Raw genomic sequence first — 5,427 nt, 5'->3', positions numbered from 1 at the left:
TGGGTATGGACACCGGGTGTAAACATCAGGTATAGACACTGGGTATGGACACCAGGTGTAAACACCAGGTATGGACACCAGGTGTAGATACGGAGTGTGAGGCCACACAAAGCAACGTGTGCTGAGGAAGAGCTACCCCGAGCATCAGGGTTTAGTTTTTGTTTGTTTGTTTGTTTTTACAGCAGAGAATGAGCTGGAGAATCTTAAAGATAAACGCAAAGCCCTACCATGTATCAGAGACAGTGTTGGGAGGATGGCCAGCTCCCATATATGAAGAAATAGATCAAGCCCCAAGAGAACCATCACCATCCATTACTCAGAAAGTCTCCTTTGTTCCATGCTATGGCCTAGAGGTTTGTGTTCCTCAGAACTCTTGTGTGTTAAACCCTAATCAGCGATGTGATGGAGTCAGGAAGTGAAGCTCTGGGGTGGGGGGAGTGGGGGTTAGCTCTCTGCTGTCATGAGGGGGAATCAGTGTCCCCATAAAAGAGATTCTGAAGACTGTGTGGAAATGAAGCCAGACGGTGCCTGTCATGAACCAGGAAGTCAGCCCTTCTTAGGCCCCAGCTCTGATGGTGAATTGATCGTGGACTTCCCAGCCTCCAGAAGTCTAAAAGGGATTTGTCTGCTGTTTATTGGTCACTCAGACTGGAACTTCACAATAACAACCAAAGAGACAAGGACGGATCATTCCCAGGAATTGTGTCATTTACCTCTGAATTATCTCAAACCATCTCTTTAAAGACAGTTTATCCATATTAGGGCTTAACAGAATCCAAACACTGCATTCAATTGTTCTGTTTATAATCTAGCAAGACATCCTTTCTTTTTCCTCTTCTTTTATCTGAAAGAAACTGGGCTAGTTCTCCTATAGAACAGGTGGCTTTGAGTGTCCAAGACTAAAAGAGTTGAGGCTTGGGGTGCCGTCACGGAAGACAGCTGGGCTTTACAGAGTATCTTAGAATGAAAACCTATTTCCTGTGGCCCTCTGTCATTGGAACCCTCACTTTATCCCCCAGAATTTAATCAGAAAATTCCTATGAGTGATACAGACTACAGACATTTAGGGAAATCAAGTCTCACATTGTAGTGAGAGTGTGTTAACCAATCTATATACTGTGGCATTTTCCATGCCTGGTACATAACTCTTCAGCGCCAGGAGTTGGGAAGGAAAGATGGATGTGAAGTGAACAAGCAACAACAAACCAGACTCTAGGAAGACAGACTGGCATCCCAAAAGACCATTTTGAACTCCTGTTTGTCTCACTGTCCTTTAGCGACCTGCAGGGTTAGCTGGCACTCAGAGATCCCAATACCACCTGACCCAGGACTAGATGTCACTAAGAGCTAAGGCTGTGGACATAGGCAACAGAGAACAGCAGTGGCGTGCCTGGGTCTAAGGCAACCCTCGGGGCTTAAACATGGTGGCTGTTCCAAATTCTACAAGTCTCTCTGTGGCCAGCCGAAACCTGGGACCATACAGGGGGAAAGTCCTTCAAGTTTTTGGCTAAGTGACATTTGCATAGGAAACAGCCACTAAACTTTATACTTCCCCACCCCTGTGGTGCTAGGAACTAAACATGGCCAGGCCAGCTCTATATACCGGATCTCATCCTCAGCCTTAACCTACCATTCTGAGGATGACTTTCATAGGAATGTGGCCAAGCTAATAGCCAGTCACCCCCTCTTATCATAGGGAATATGTTCTAAGACCCTCCCCCAATCTTAGAACACCCAAAACTTCAAATAATAGCAAACCCTATAGTGTGAGGCCTTCTAGTATTGTTTATTATGCAGTGTGGTCGTGATGTTTGTAGTTTGAGGTGTCATAGCAAAATCATCATGGATTTCGTTTATCTTCTTTAAATTTCACAGTGAGAAGACTCTCTGTACCACAGACCTCAGCAACTTCATTCTGCGTATTTTTTTTTAATTAATTTATTTTTTTTTTTGGTTTTTCGAGACAGGGTTTCTCTGTGGTTTTTGGTTCCTGTCCTGGAACTAGCTCTTGTAGACCAGGCTGGTCTCGAACTCACAGAGATCCGCCTGCCTCTGCCTCCCAAGTGCTGGGATTAAAGGCGTGCGCCACCACTGCCCGGCTCATTCCGCGTATTTTTTAAGTCAATAACTTTCCATATTTTGCATAAAGGATTCACTTTATGACTTTCCTTTGGCCTATCTGGACTGCCAGAATCACCATGCTTGATCCTTGGGGTCACTGTTTAGAAAATAAGGATTACTTGAACATTAGTCCTGATACCAAGAGGGTTCCAAGTCACTTGTGGGCGGGTGGCATATGAGGCAGATGCATTAGATAAGGAGATTCTGCATACTCGCGGCATGGTAGAGCTGGATAGCACAAGATTTTTTCATCCTAGCCAGAACAGTGTGTAATTCAAAATGTACGAATGCTTTGTTTCTGGAACTTTCCATCAGACATGTATGAGTCATGGCTAACCAAGGATAACTGAAACCACAGAAGGCAAAACTGCAGGTGCCGGAGCAGATCACAGGTGTGCAGTTGTGGTCAGTCCAAGGCCCCTTCCGTTCAAATTCATGCTTCCTTTGCCCTGAGGGCTAGCAGTGATGGTACAAATGGATGCAGTCAGGAGCCCCGCGGCTGTCTTAGTGAAGATATGTCACCTTGAGAATAAGCTCCTCTTTTCAGCCGGAATGTGGCCTGCATCCTGTGACAAGAGAATGCACCCAAGCAAGTGTATAGACACTTGAGCCTTCTTCCTACTCGACTGGGAACCAGAACTCTGGGGTGTTTTTCTCATTCTGCTTCCCCAACATGGTTTGGGATTTCTGCTCACCATGGAGTATGTGAAAATACCAATAATATGGGGGCTGGAGAGACAGCACTGCAGTAAGGAGCACTTGGTTTTACAGGGGACCCTGGTTCAATTTCCGGCTCCCACAAGGTGGCTTATGATCATATATGACTCCAGTTCCTGGGGATCATGTGTCCTCTTCTGACCTCTCTGGGCACCAGGTATGCATGTGGTGCACAGACATACATGCACGCAAAACACTCATACATGTCAAATAAATCACTCAAAAAAGATAACAAAAATAACAGTATTGACAGGCATTTTTTTTTGACAGGCATTTTTTTTATATTTATTTATTATGTATACAATGTTCTGCCTGCATGTATCCCTGCAGGTCAGAAGAGGTCAACAAATCTCTTTACAGATGGTTTTGAGTCACCATGTGGATGCTGAGAATTGAACTCAGGACCTCTAGAAGAACAGCCAGTACTCTGAACCTCTGAGCCATCTCTCCAGCCCTTGATAGGCATTTTTTAGATTGTGTTTGGTATGTGGCATGCACTGTTAAGATCTTACCCTTAAACTCACATAGCAGGCATGCTAGGGCTAACTTACCAGGCCTGAAAGGATCAAAAAGAAAAAAAAAATGGTTCAATGACAAAAGTTAATATTATTAATATAAATTATCCCTGATAGTTTTTTTTTTGTTTTTTTTTGTTTTTTTTTTGTTTTTTTGGTTTTTTCGAGACAGGGTTTCTCTGTGGCTTTGGAGCCTGTCCTGGAACTAGCTCTGTAGACCAGGCTGGTCTCGAACTCACAGAGATCCACCTGCCTCTGCCTCCCGAGTGCTTGGATTAAAGGCGTGTGCCACCACCGCCCGGCCTGATAGTTTTTAAGATCCCACAAAATCACATTTTATAGAAAATCCTCAATGTCCACTTTCATAGAAACAGGAGTTTCACTAAACACCAACATTACATAATTCAGGGCTGGGAGATCATTCATCAAGTGGGTGAATTCAGGGCTGGGAGATCACTCCTCAAGTGGGCGAAGGCTGGTGGCCTGAGTTTGGTCCCTTTACATGGTGTAAAGAACAGATCCAGCTCCCAAAAGTTGTCCTCACACACACACAGGTGGGGAATGAGGAGAGAGAGAGAGAGAGAATAAGAAATAAAGACTATTACACACTTCAAAGGCTTTGAGCCTCTCTCATCAAGAAGAATCTCTTTCTTACACCGAGAATTGGGTATTAACTACCTCTGTGACTTGCTTTGGAAAGTGACCAACTGCCAGTGCTGAGCTCAGAACTCAAGAATACCAGAATCGCTCTTAGACTCTAACCCTGTTGTCATGGTGCAGGACTAACGAAGGGAGGCCATGTGGACCGAGGCCTCAGAGGAGAACCGCGGAGGCCCCAGACGTGTGTGGCCAGGAGAGAAGAGCCAAGCACAGGTCAGTCAGATCCACAATTAACGGAACAAACTGTTGTTTTTAGTTATTTGATTTGGGGGAGGTTTGTTATGAAGCAAAAATAGATGCAGAAGGAGAAGGCAAAACTAGATTTTTTTTTTTTTGAGGCATGGTCCTACTGTGTAGCTCAGGCTAACCACAAACTAGAAATGCCCCTGTCTTAGTCTAAGTTCTAGGGTCACAGGCATGCACCACCGTACCTCACTAAAACTTTGTTTCTATCGTGCTGTGCACATGTGCACACACCTACGCTGTGCGTATGGACGCCAGAGGTCTATATTGGCGTGGGTGTTGGGTTTCTTTCCATGGTTGCTTTCCACCTTTGTTTTTGAAACAGAGACTCACACTGAAACTGCAGCTCATGGATTTGGCTAGGCTGCCTGACCAATGTGCTTCAGAGATCTGCATACCCCTCTCCCCCACTGTCCCACTCCCACTCTGGGTGTGTAAAAGTACACCTACAAGCCTGACTTTTTATGTGGGTGCTGGAGATCCACACTTAGGTCCTCATGCTTACATGACACGTTCGCCTAGACTCCGAAGCTGTATATATTTTTTCTCTGACCCATCTCACTATGTAGTTTTGGTTGTCCTAGCACTTGCTATGTAGACCAGGCTGGCCTCCAACTCACAGAGATCCACCTGCCTCTGCCTCCCAAGTGCTGAGATTAAAGACATATACCACTACCCTCAGCTTAAAGCTGTAGTTTTAAATTTACCTAAATTTGGCCTCTTTTATTTTTTCCCCCAGAAACTCCATCTGTCATTTTATTTTTTTAAACTCAGGGCCTTCCACGCGCTAGGCAGACACTCTACTATTGAGTTATATCCCCAATCTGAAGGCCCTTTTCTGCACACCGATAGTCACCTCTGACTCTGCATGCTGGACAGGATTTAAGGAGTACCATTTTAGACAAATAGATTTCCTCTTTTAATAAATACATTTTCAATCTGAGAGAAAATCATGATGTGTAAAAATTTAATATAAATAAATAATAAATAAATAACACAAACAGTCCATAAGCGGTGTTCACATTTATAGTTTTTTCTTTTAGACTATTTTCTACTATGTACTATTAGATATAATATATAAACGTACAAGTATCCCAGTTTTCCTCCTCATATGATTCTTGCTTATATATTCTTAGTTATCAAAATTATCAAAAGCATAACTTCTTATTTT

This window comes from Microtus ochrogaster, unplaced genomic scaffold (genome assembly GCF_000317375.1).
Source record: "Microtus ochrogaster isolate Prairie Vole_2 unplaced genomic scaffold, MicOch1.0 UNK26, whole genome shotgun sequence".
NCBI lineage: Eukaryota > Metazoa > Chordata > Mammalia > Rodentia > Cricetidae > Microtus > Microtus ochrogaster.
The sequence above is the reverse complement of the archived record's forward strand: the minus strand, read 5'-3'. Positions refer to the sequence as shown.